Source organism: Rhinolophus sinicus, linkage group LG10 (assembly GCF_036562045.2).
Source record: "Rhinolophus sinicus isolate RSC01 linkage group LG10, ASM3656204v1, whole genome shotgun sequence".
NCBI classification, from domain to species: domain Eukaryota; kingdom Metazoa; phylum Chordata; class Mammalia; order Chiroptera; family Rhinolophidae; genus Rhinolophus; species Rhinolophus sinicus.
The window spans coordinates 6,633,153-6,646,680 of NC_133759.1; the positions used below are offsets into that span (position 1 = coordinate 6,633,153).

At 39.0% G+C, this 13,528-nt stretch overlaps 1 protein-coding gene across 1 annotated transcript in view; it reads left to right on the forward strand.

Moving 5' to 3' along the window:
- Positions 1-13,528, forward strand: part of RHOA (ras homolog family member A) — a 50,731-nt gene that overhangs the window by 2,142 nt on the left and 35,061 nt on the right. The window contains exon 2 of the mRNA XM_019723861.2: positions 2,018-2,096. The gene's annotated coding sequence lies outside the window, so the exon portion shown is untranslated. The remainder of the gene's footprint in view (positions 1-2,017; positions 2,097-13,528) is intronic.

The window sequence follows — 13,528 nt, forward strand, 5'->3', positions numbered from 1 at the left end:
CGGAATGGTCCTGTAGCAGTTGATTGAAATAGATAAGTGAATATACAGAGTCCCTGCGTGGCTAATCCTGGTTTTAGGAGTTTGGGTTTCTTGAGGAACCAACTTCTTCCACAGGGAGGCCCAGACTCCCCTGCACCAAATCCAACATAATTAAGTCAGTCTAAGGTGTTACCAGGCGACTGTGGGCTCTTGACTATTGATTTGAGGTAGGATGGGGAGAAAACTACATATATCAAGTAAATAGTCGCTTGTGTGTATGATAGTGGTTTTGTTGGAGTATTTTCATAGTCCTGATTCCTTTTTGTGTGTCAGTTAACTCTTTTTAAAAGTTTATTCTGGTCACGAGTGGGGGTGTAAGTTATTAGGAGAGTGGAAACAGGTAGATCTTAGGTGTTTCCGGTCCATGGGGTGGAGTCCAAGCAGTGACAGGAGGAGGAAGTGGGTTGCCACTTTGGTCATGTTAATTGTTCTAGAGCTGTGAGGTTTATGTTGTCTCTGTCAGAAAGACTGATTTTCAACTTTTAAGAGCACTAATTTGGGCTTGCTGGGCTTCCATAGACAGCACCTTGGGTTTAATTGCATTATGGCTGTTAGTGATAATGATAAATGGTACATAATCACTGGATTTTAATCACATATACGGTATTAGTAGTTTTAAAAGGTCCATAAGTATTTCATCTTCTCCTTACCACTTAGTTTATCCCTTTTGCACCTAGCCAGTGGAACTCAGTTTGTATCTACACGTTAATGTAACTAAATTTTAAACTTGTTTTGATGTGTCTTCCTATATTCTGCTCTTTGGGGACATGGTCACTGTTAAGTACTTGTGAGATTAATAAATTAAAATTTCCAAGACAGTTTAAAGTTAGTAATTACTGTAAAATTCTTATTTCAAGTGTTTCTATTTTAAATGACTCATTTTTAATCTGTGGTGCTGTAGTAATAAGTGAAGGCCTTGTATACTCATAATTATGGTAGTCATGTGACTGAAATCAGATAGGCATTGAAGCTGCTGGTTCTGGGTGTTGGTCTGAGTTTACTGGTGCTTAGATGATTCTGAATATATCTTTATATAGCTAATAATCGTCAGAATATGAGGTACACTCTGTTAAATTACAGCCAGTTTGCAGTTTGTACCAACTTGAGCTTGATTATTTTTTAAGAGGCTGGGTAAAGTAAATGTGTTTAAGCATATTTGTGATAGTATCTTAACATCCAAGTAAAGGGAAAGAGGAGAACGTAAGCAGCCAGTGAAATAGGTTTGGAGTGTAGGGAAAAATGAGATAAAATAAGAGAGGTAGGCGGGGACCACATTGTGTAGGGCCGTTAGGACATGGGAAGTTCTTTAGATTTGTTCTGAGATTAGACATTTGTTTGTTTAGCAGGGGAATGATATGATTTGATATTAAATAAACTGTTAGAATCGCACACCAAAGGTAGGGGTAGATCTGACTTTAAATAATAGGCTAATCCTGATCATTTCTGACAAAAATATCAGAAGGATTTCCTTGACCTATTTTTTGAAGCAATTGATCTTCGGACAGTTGCCTTTCAGCCTGCAATTTCTCTGTAATGCCAGTATTAAAAAGAAATATAGTTTGATAAAGCAAGTCATTAAAGTGTTCACGGTAGTCTGGGTGGTAGGGATACAGGTGTTCACTATAAAAGTCTTGTAACTTTGCTGTGTGTTGGAAAATTTTTATAATAAAATGTTGGGAAATGAATTTATGTAGAATTCATCTGCTTTTGATTTTTGCTTTTAAAAGGGTTATATTTATAATATTCAGAAAATAAGGTTGATTGTGTACATTTTGTTAAGTGAATGAGGCTAAGACCTGTATAAATGTGATACATTTTTATGGTATGTCAATTAAAAATTAAATTCTGTTCTTTTTCTCTCTCTTGGATTCTAAATTACTTCACGGAACTGTGAGCAAGCACATTTACATCTTGAGCTTTGTTTTCTTACTTGTAAAATGAATAGACGTAATTCCTGGTATTTTTTACATTTTTGTAGTGCCTTTCATCTGAGACGTTCAAGGCACTTTGTGGAACTTCTGCCACACAGGCCGTGGGTCTTGCAGCACATTTGTAAGGTATGTAACTAGAACCTCATCTTTCATTCTCCTTTCCCCATGGAATAGAGATTATTGTTACATGGTATACATGTTACATAATAAAAGTTCTAGGGAAGTGTGGGTATATCACTATTCATGATTTTCTTCGCCAATCTTGATATCTTTATGTCACTCCATAACTTTTCTCTTTGGTCTTATTTCCTGCCTCTCCTAAGATACTCCTCTAACTTCCTTTTTCTCTCCTATTCTAAGTGATACTTCTTCCTTAGATGAAGATATATTTCCTAACCTCTTTCCTAATCTTGAAGGAGATGGACTAACCATATTACACACATAACTTCTCTTACTCGTGGACCATTCCTCCCATCCCGTTCCTTCTTTCATTTTTGTTTTCTTTCTTTTTTTTTTTTTAGTTTTTATTTATTTTAAGTGAGTTTTTCCAGGACCCATTAACTCCAAGTCAAGTAGTTGTTGCAATCTAGTTGTGGAGGGTGCAGCTCACAGTGGCCCATGTGAGGATCGAACTGGCAATCCTGGTGTTACGAGCATCATCCTCTAACCAACTGAGCTAACCGGCCGCCCCCGAAGTTTTCATTTTTTTGATTGAGTAGCTTGGTCATACAGTTTATCCACAGCCTGTGCTGTGGGTATATCTAATTATCAACTACAGAATGAGGAACAGGACAGACTTCCTTCTTACCAGAAGACTCAGCAGTGGTAGGAGAGAGTGGTGTTAACAGAAGGTATAACAGCCCATCCAGCAGCTGTTCAGATATCTTAAACTGATTACAAATAAGGGAAATAGTATCTTAATTTAATGGACACCATGATAAATATTCTGGTACCATTTTGACCAACTTTTCTTGTTTTCCTTGGGTCTGTGGGCACACCATATGGAAAAAAAAATGAGTTGTTAAGGGAATTCTACTTTGGTGTCATGGGTGTCATTACCTGGCAGAGAAGGCATATGATGGTAGTAGTTTTGGTTGGCTTTGAATTTGTCCTTGGCATGGTAAGAGGAATGGCCAAACTTGGTTGTGCTTTTGTTATTATTCATTCATTGAACAGATAGTTACTACTGAATAGCTACTATATGCCAGGCAGTATTCTGAAGAAAACAAAAAAGGTCCCAGCCCTCAGGGATTTTTTGTTTGCTTTACAATCTTTCTTTTTTCTTCTAATTTTTGAAGATACAGCAATTTTAATGGTTCTTTTAAAGCTTTTTTTTTTTTTTTTTTTAAGTTTATCAGGGTGACAGTGGTTAGTAAAGTTCCATAGGTTTTAAGTGTACAATTCTGTAACACATCTTCTATATATCACATTGTGTGTTCACCACCCAGCGTCAGTTCTCCTTCCGTCACCATATATTTGACCCACTTTTACTATATCTTTATTCTGAAAACATGAACAGTTGGTTTGAAAAGTCTGTTAGTTTTGAATTATCCCATCTACTTTTCTCGATATCACTGACAAGAAAGTGGAAAACACATCAGGTGATAATAATCACAGAAACATTGAAAACCCTGCTCATGGAGTTTTTATTCTTTTTCTCCCCCTCTAAGTTAAAGAACAGTTTATCAGTCTTTTTATTTTTATTTTTATTTTTATTATTAAAAATTTAAGTGTGGTTGGAATGCAATATTATATTAGTTTCAGATGTACAGTATAGCGATTCAACGTTTATATACCTTACAATATGTTCAACACTCAAGTAATCATCTGTCGTCATCCAAACTTACACAATATTATTGACTATATTTCTCTTCACCTTTTTTACCCATCCCCCACCCCCTTTCCCTGTGGCAACCATCAGTTTGATCTGTTTCTATGAGTCTGTTTTTGTTTTGTTTGTTCGTTTGTTTTTGAGATTTCACATGTAAGTGAAATCACATATTTGTCTTTCTCTGTCTGGTTTATTTCACTCTAGGTCCATCCATGTTATTGCAGATGGCAAAGTTTCATTCTTTTTTATTGCTGAGTGATATTCCACTGTATATATGTACCATATCTTCTTTTATCTATTCATCTCTGGACACGTAGGTTGCTTCCATGTCTTGGCTATTGTAAATGTTGCAATGAACAAGGGGTACATAGAGGTTTTTTTCTAATAGAGAAGACTGATGATGATAAACAAGTAAGAAATGGGCTTAACTTTTTTAGCAAATAGCAAAAGGGCTTGAATGGCTGGAGTCTAAAGAGCAAGCAGGAGGAGTCTAAGAAATAAAGTCTTAGAAGTAGGCAGGGGCCAGATCTTACAGGAACCGGGAATTTAGGGTTTACTCAGAGAGCGCTGGGAAGCCATTGATGGGTTTTTGTAGGAAGGGTGTGATATCTGATTTATTTCTATTTTGGGCTGCTCTACAGAGAATGACTATAGGTAGGTAAATGATGGAAGAAGGGAGATCTACTGAGAGTTCTATAAATCCAGTGACAGATAATAGTGGCTTGGATAGGAGTGGTAACTGGAGGTGGTGGGATTTGTGATACAATGTAAAGGCGTGCTGATAGGCTTCGCTGATATATTGGAAGATGTGGCTTTTTTTTTAAAAGATTTTATTGGGGAAGGGAAACAGTGTATTTCCAGGACTTTATTGGGGGACAGTGTGTTTTTCCTAGGACCCATCAGCTCCAAGTCAAGTCATTGTCCTTCAATCTAGTTGTGGAAGGCACAGCTCAGCTTCAAGCCCAGTTGCCGTTTTCAACCTTAGTTGCAGGGGGTGTAGCCCACCATCCCATGCAGGAGTTGAACCAGCAACCTCCAACCAACTGAGCCATCCGGCTGCCCCTTGGCAGCTCAGCTCTTAGTTGCAGGGGTGTGGGGGGCAGCTCACTGGCCCATGTGGGAATCAAACTGGCAACCCTGCTGTTCAGAGCTCGGGCTCTAACCAACTGAGCCATTCGGCCACCCCGGAATATGTGGTTTCTTGAAGCCCTTATCCATGGCCAGAGATTAGCCCAATTCAACTGCTGGTCATAGGACAACTAGCCTAGCACCACTGGGGATGGTACATTGTTGTTCCATGAGGCTTGAAATGGATTCCTTAAGTAGCTTCAAGTAATGCATTCGGGCAGTTTGATTGATGCCTCCCTTAAAAGACGGCAGACTCATTTCAAAGTTGTTTCCTTAATTGTTCGTTCCTACATTGTGTTAAAAACAAAAGTGAAGTTATACTTTTCATCTGTAGGTTTGCTTAAACCAGAGTATTATTACCAGAAATGCTGATGGCCCTGTAATTACAAAGGAGTTCTAGCATAGAAGAGGTACACACACACACACACACACACTTGTATTTTTTTTTTTTTAGGTGCTTTATATAGTTTATTTCATTCAATCTTCTCTATTACTTTAGTGAAATGTTTTTGGTTTTTTTTTTAATTAAAGTTTATTGGGGTGACAATTGTTAGTAAAGTTACACAGGTTTCAGGTGTACAATTCTGTAATACATCATCTATAAATCCCATTATGTGTTCACCACCCAGAGTCAGTTCTCCTTCCATCACCATATATTTGATCCCCTTTACCCTCATCTACCACCTCCCTCCCTTGCTTGTATTTCTTTAAGCAAGTTATTTTATTTCTCTGAGCCTAAGGACCTATGTCTGTAGAATGAAGATAACACCCATTTAATGGGAATTTTAGGTGAAATAATATACAAAGAGTACAGTTCATAGTGCATATTAGTTTACTCCCTTAGTAAAAATACTTGTAACTCTGGTGGATTCTTCAAGAATATTTTTCCTTTAGGATATCAGTGCATTGTATTTATATAGTGACTGCTTTCAGAATGACAAATAAGGATTTTATAGGTAGGAAGCTTAAAGTTGTATGAATTTCTTTACTGCAGCCTGACTATCAAACACGTTTGGTGTTTTCATTATCTTTTAAACAAAAGAAACTGTTAGGAGTTAGTATATTGGGGCTTATGTGCTAAGATTTTACCTTGATTTTAAAATGTTATTTGACATTAGAAATAATAACTTGATATCATGAGACCATGTAAATCGCACATTGTCTGAATTCATTCTTGGGTTGTAAGTAGTGAGTCTGGAATCATTTAGTTAGCACTCTTAATCATCAGTAAATCGTACCAGCAGAGATGGCACTCTTCAACAAGTGGACAGAAAGTAGATAGTGGGTTGGAGATTTTTTTTCTAATTACTTGCGGCCATCACCTTTTATAACTGAAGGGTTCTTAAATTTCTCACCAGTGCCAACTCTCATTGTCTCATCCACACGTGTGTGTTGGAACTGTAGCTGAAGGATCTTCAATCACGAAGTCAGAAGCGTTTTTTTGTTGTTTGGCTTTTGTTTTAATTTTATTGGGGAATATTGGGGAACAGTGTGTTTCTCCAGGGCCCATGAGCTCCAAGTCGTTGTCCTGGTTTTATTTTAATACAAGACTGGGTCTTATATAAGACTGGGTCTTAATGTTAATTTTTGCTCCAAAAGACGCATTAGAGCTGATGGTCCGGCTAGGTCTTATTTTCGGGGAAACACGGCATTTAGGAAGCCAGAAGGTATGTTCCCTCTGGAGTGTTTCTTGGTCTTCCCCCTCCCAAAGAAGAATTTTAAGTCTAGATTAGTTTCATTTGGCAGTATATTGGAGGCTTTGTTGTTCTCCTCTGCTTGCCTTTAGGTGCCTTAGGCCCTCTGTTCTCATCTCCAGGGGCCCTTGAACTGGCATCAACCCTTGGCACCTGCTTAATCAAGATGGCCAAATAATGGCAGTACCAGGCTCAAGCTCATTATGAACAAATGGACAGATGGTAGTGTGGGCCTTTTTGCCAGAGGTTTCCTATGTAGCCCATAAACAAAATAAATGGCTTTATGCTTTCAATTTAATTTCCCATTTGTTTAATGGTGTTTCCTCTGCCAGGCAGTCCTGGGTGTGGGTGAGCCTGGAGTTGATAGGACAGGTTTCTGCCCACTGCACTGAAACAGTTTCAATATAGGGGTGTTCTTCCTCTGACATAATGAAGCAGTACGTGTCCTATTCGTTTTATGTATACTTCAACAAAGGAGAAAAGATGGGAATGCAGGGTGTTGGAGAAGGGTGCTTCTGAAAAGTGTACATTTCCTTTCAACCACGTTTATTGTTTGAACAAAAATTTGATTCTAGTTTGGTTATTTTTAGGGCTATTTGGAGAAAAGGCTGTATTTTGACCTTTATTTTCAGTTTTATAGTTTTGATAGCTTTACTTCAAGAGGATGCATTGAGGGGCAGCTTTTAAACTTATGGGATTCATGTGTTTACATATGGGAGGTATGACTTTTGAAGAAAAAGTGAGCTCTTAAACCACTGAAGTAGTAGTATTGTGTTCTCGATAACTGAAGCTTCTTTCTTTAAGCTTTAAAATTTGTCTGGTTTTGTAATGGATGTCTTCTTTTTTCCTGTCTGATTGTATCTGAGCCTTAAGCTGCTCTGTGATGATTAAGGTCTTTCCTCCAGGAATTTTGAGGTCTAGCCTTGGAGTCTGTTGCCCCACTTGAGGACTCTGGCCTGGCCTGAATGACACTTCTCTCCCTCCCCATTTTACATTTCTGGGCCTGGTTTACAGGGTTTTCTGTCTCCTACGTTCTTGTCAGAGGCTGCACCTTCCTTTTCTCACCCAAGCACGTAGTTTTCTAAATTGCTGTGAACTGAGCCACTTAGACTTAGAGTTGTCTAAAATAAGAGCAAATGGTTCAGAGGGTAGGTTCTGAGTTTTAACACTCCTTGTTACAGATAATTGAAGTTTTTGGTTATATGAGGGGTTTCTATAATTCTCTGAGGGTGAATTCTTGAACTATTAAAATTAAAGCCAAGTGTCCTAGGAGGTAGTCTTACCACTAGTGTGTGCATAGCTGAGCTTGTTGTAACTGTTTTCTTTTTAAAATCTGTGTACAACAAATTGGTTATGTAAAGTTTCTTTGCCCCTGGAAATTTATTTTTTCAAAGTTGTTATTTGAACACTTAACTCTTAGTGCTTGTGTCTGTACTTGTCCAGCAGGGGTGGGTAGGACAGATGGGATTCTATACTATGGAGTTTGGCAGGAAGAACTTGGGAGGAAGGAGTATGGAGAGTGGAGCGGAGAGAAGTGCTGGTGCTGGGGGAGTGCCTAAGGGGCCTGATCCACGTTGGCAACTCGGAAGGCCTTGGAGAGTGTCACTTAGCCTTAAGTACGAGGTTTCATCTAAGTTGGGGAAGGGTCAGCAGGGTGCATTCAGGGCAGAGGAAAGGAGGAAAAAATCATGGCTTAACGCAAGTTACAGGATAATTTTATTGTTTTGGCCAAGGGTGGTTGTATACTGTGGTTTTTTTTATAAGTTAGTGTCTTGGGATTTATAGTATTTCCTTATCTGCAATATGACATTTTGTACACAGATTTCATCCAAAATGTTTTTTGTACTGCTTGCATTGACACTGCTACCTCTCATGGAAACTAACATTGACAAAACCTAGGGTTGGGTGGAAGTTTTTATGTACACTCGGGTCATGCTTAATGAAATTCACAGAATTTTTATGTGCCTTAAAATTTCCTTTTAAACTTTCAAGTTTAGTTTCTAAAAGACTAGACAACTTTAACTCTTGTAATAGTCGTCTGTACAATACTGATTTGAGCAAACTTTCAACTAGATTACTTTTTTTTTTGGTAAGGTTTTAACCTTTGTTAGATTTTTTTTAAGTTTATTGGGGTGACAATTGTTAGTAAAATTACATAGATTTCAGGTGTACAATTCTGTAATACATTATCTGTAAATCCCATTGTGTGTTCACCGCCCAGAGTCAGTTCTCTTTCCATCACCATATATTTGATCCCCCTTACCCTCGTCTCCCCCCCACCCCCTCAACTAGATTACTTAATTGAAGCATAGATGTCAACTGGATAAGTCTTACGAACTCAATCTCTAATCTGTTGTGTCCACTGTATTTAAAGTAATGGATGCTGGAAAACAGAATAAAAATTAAGTCATGTCCAAAGCTATGCTGTAGTAAAAGCTTTTATTTCATGGATGATTGAAAAATGGTAGAGAGCTTTCTGTAACCATCACTGTTTCTTTTGCACAATTAGTCCATTTGAAGAATTATGGGGTAAAATTATAATTATCTCAAGTAGTCTGAATTAGTAATTTTTAAAGCTGTGATTATTTTATGTGCATGGAAATTTATTCATTATCTTTCCAAAATATTGTAAAGATCTTGATCCAATAGAAGCTACATAGTTATTCAGTCAAATTATTTCCACTCCGTTTCTTTGGTGGAGAGCTGTTTTGTGCTTGCTTATAAGGAACGTTTGGCTAATAAATGTCTGTATAATACATTGATTATAACCTGGTAGCACCATCTCAAACATCTTTGGTGGCTCCTTGTCTGCCAAAAATGATCTAAAAATTGTGCACAGAGGCAGATTTATAGTGCGTCTAAGAAAGTACTGTAAAATGTGTAGTCCCTAAACAAGTTACCAGAATTATTCAGCTAAACAAAAATAAAAAGCAATCCCTGAAAATTAAAAAAAATTGAAATGAAAAAAAAATTCAGCTAATTTAGGATGTGGAATTTAAATTACTGTCCGCCCTGCAGTTTAGCTTATGCACACCAACACTCAACCCCCAACTCACCTAATTTAAAGGCTATTTTAATTTACCAAGAGAAATAGCAGGAGGGGCTCAGTCCACTTCTCTGAGATAACAGCATGGTTATGAGTCATGGAAACATCAGACGGGAGGGAATTAGAAAGGGTACTTTAAAAGTATTGAGAGGAAGGGACTGAGGGAGGGAAGGGGGGGCAAGAAGGGAGGGTAGGGATGGAGATAGATATTAAAACAAATTGTCATTGGGTTAAGGCTTTTCATAACTGCCATTCAGAAAGTTCTGAAAACCACAAAAGCATTTGATACAAAAACCTGAATTTAACTGATGAAAGATTGTTTAGTCTTTAGTCTACTTAGTGTGACTATTCATTTATCTTACTGAAGAACTGTTAACCTATTGGGTGCATTTACAGTGTATTTTACATTTGCACCATACTACTTTTCTAAAATCTGAAAAATTCTGAATTTAGAAACATCTGACTCCAAGAATTGTGGGCCTATTGTCTGGGCAGTGAGAGAGAAACTAAGTTTTTTTTGCTTTGTTTTGTTTTAATAGGCAAGAAGAGGGTGGGATGAGGTGTGCATGGGACATGCTCTGTGGAAAAATAATTATTTGCTAGACTGGTAAAAGTTTCATTTTAGGAAAAACAATGTTCTTTTCAGGTCAGGCTATATCATAAACTGTTCTTCAAATTCTGGACAGTTGGAATTTGAAGGAAGGAGTTGCTGTTTGTCCAAAATAAGATATAAATAATGACAAGCATTTATTGAACACTGACCTGTTTTCAGTATAGGTAATCTCTTTTTGGGCAATAATTTTAATTTAAGCTCTTTTTGTGTGATAGCTTATTTAATCTTCGTACCAACCCTATTTAGAATGTTCCATCCTCCGCTTGACAGATAAGGAAACTGGTTGTAAACAGGCACAAAACTAGTTAGTGAAAGGGCCTAGATTAACACTTAGGTAGTGTAGGTCCTTTACTACTACTGTAAATGGCTTTCTTTCTACTCTCTTGCCACCTGTAACTGAAATTAATTTCTAGTAGAACCTTCTACTTTGGCCAGTCTACATGGGACCTGTTCAGGTAATGAATATTTCTGATTTTATTGAGTAGTTCATTTGGTAGATGCTGAATGCTCATGAGACACACCCAAGGTGGGACTCAGCTTTTGAAAACTAAATGGAATGTTTGGTCAATTAAGGTTGGTGGTAGTGTTTTGGGTGGGGAAGGGAGGTGGATAGGAACCACCTAAAACTCTGAGAACCTGTGTCAGCTGGCCCCTTCCAGAATTTGTCGATGTGGTAGAGATTGGAGTGTATGTAATTACACCTTCCTCCAACTTCAGTGAATAATCATGATTATTCACAGGATAAGATAACAGTGATTGTGATGCACAATTTTCAAGCCTTTTCTCTTCTGCCTGGGAACATTTACTAGAAAGCAAGAGAGGAATGCTGTAGGCCTTAAAAACTTTTTTTTTTTTTTTTAATTGGGGAAGGGGAACAGGGCTTTATTGGGGAACAATGTGCACTTCCAGGACTTTTCTCCAAGTCAAGTTGTTGTCCTTTCAATCTTAGTTGTGGAGGGCACAGCTCAGCTCCAGGTCCAGTTACTTATGCTAGTTGCAGGGGGCACAGCCCACCATCCCTTGCGGGAGTCGAACCGACAACCTTGTGGTTGAGAGGATGCGCTCCAACCAACTGAGCCATCTGAGAGCTCAGCAGCAGCTCAGCTCAAGGTGCTGTGTTCAATCTTAGTTGCAGGGGGCAGAGCCCACCATCCCTTGCAGGACTCGAGGAATTGAACTGGCAACCTTGTGGTTGAGAGCCCACTGGCCCATGTGGGAATTCAACCAGCAGCCTTCGGAGTTAGGAGCACGGAGCTCTAACCGCCTGAGCCACCGGGCCGGCCCAGGCCTAAAAAACTTTTGGTCTTAAAAAATGGTTGCGGGGGGGTGGGGAGTTGGCTCAATGGTTAGAGCGCAGTGCTCATAACACCCGGTCCCCGGTTTGATTCCCACATGGGCCAGTGAGCTGCACCCTCCACAACTAGATTGAAAATAACGACTTGACTTGGAGCTGATGGGTCCTGGAAAAACACACTGTTCCCCAATAAAATTTTTTTTAAAAGTTGCTAGCTATATTCCAAGAGTGCCAGTCTTTTGCCATGTTTAAGGTGATAGACATTTAGTCTTTTTTTCTCCTCTTTATGTTGTTTTCACACATGAATATAGGGACTAGGGAGTTTTATATATACAATGGTTTGTTAACTTTTAAATTTTGTTTGAAAAGAAGTAACTTCCTGCTTGAAGAATAAGACTAAGGCCAATCCAGAAAAGAAGGGAAGTGATTTAGAGGAAGTAAATTTGAAGGCTAATGTCTAATCTTAGTAACTTGAGCTTTTGAAAGTTTCTTTTCAAAAGGTTAGAAAATTAACTTTTTTCTTTTTTTTAAATTGGGAAATATTGGGGAACAGTGTATTTTTCCAGGACCCATTAGCTCCATGTCAAGTCATTTTCCAATCTAGTGGGAGGCGTAGCTCAGCTCCAAGTCACCTCGTTGTTTTCAATCTAGTGGAGGGTGCAGCTCATTGGCCCATGTGGGACTCAAACCGGCAACCTTGGTGTTGGGAGCATTGCGCTGTAACCACTGAGCCAACTGGCCGTTCAACATTTGTATCCATTAATTTAGGAAGACTAGTTTTCTTTAATTCAATCAGTGAACACATGTCTGTTCAGTGCTATTTTTTAAAAAGTATTATATATAACATTCTCCCTACTCTTTCTTTTCTTTTTTTTCTTTTTTTAAGATTTTATTGGGGAAGGGGAACAGGACTCCACTGGGGAACAGTGTGCACCTCCAGGTATCTTTTCCAAGTCAAGTTGTTGTCCTTTCAGTCTTAGTTGTGAAGGGCGCAGCTCAGCTCCAGGTCCCGTTGCTAGTTGCAGGGGGCGCAACCCACCATCCCTTGCGGGAGTCGAACCGGCAACCTTGTGGTTGAGTGGACGTGTTCCAACTAACGGAGCCATCCGGGAGCTCAGCAGCAGTTCAGCTCAAGGTGCCGTGTTCAATCTTAGTTGCAGGGGGCGCTGCCCACCATCCCTTGCGGGACTCGAGGAGTTGAACTGGCAACCTTGTGGTTGAGAGCCCACTGGCCCATGTGGGAATTGAACCGGCAGCCTTCGGAGTTAGGAGCATGGAGCTCTAACCGCCCAAGCCACCGGGCCGGCCCCTGTTCTGTGCTATTTTTGACCCTGCTAGGCATTGTAGGGAATATAGAAATGAAGATACAGTTATTTTATTGAAGCTTACTGATGATAGTATCCAACAGTTAAACATTAGCTGTTAAGTGCTAGGAATTCTTTATTTTAAGTGCTTTCCTTTTTTAACTCATTTAATAATTACCACTAATCCTGTGAAGGTAGGAACCATCATGTTACAGAGGCACAAAAGGGTTAGGTAACTTGCCCCAAAATTCACAGCTCCTTTAACCCTAGCACTTAGCTCAAGGGCTTTGTACCAGCGCAAACAGTATCAAGTGATGCAAGTTTATAATTATTTGGGAAACAGCACTGAGTAGACCAAGTGCTATAGGAATTATGGGAGGAAGAAACATTTGTACTGGAGTAGCCAGGCCTCCCTGGGGAGGGTGTAACTCTTAGTTTTAAAGAAGATAAAGGGGAATGTTATGAGTGGGGGAATCAGCCCTTGGCAGTGTTAAATTGTGCTTGAACAGATAGTCTTGTTTTACCTCCTTGTAGGGAAGAGCGAGTAGACAGTGTTGTTTAGTCTACGGAAGTTGTGTTGGGGAGAGGGGCAGTATACTTATGTAGCCTTGAGGAGGTCAGATCCCAAAATAGATCTTTGCATATGGA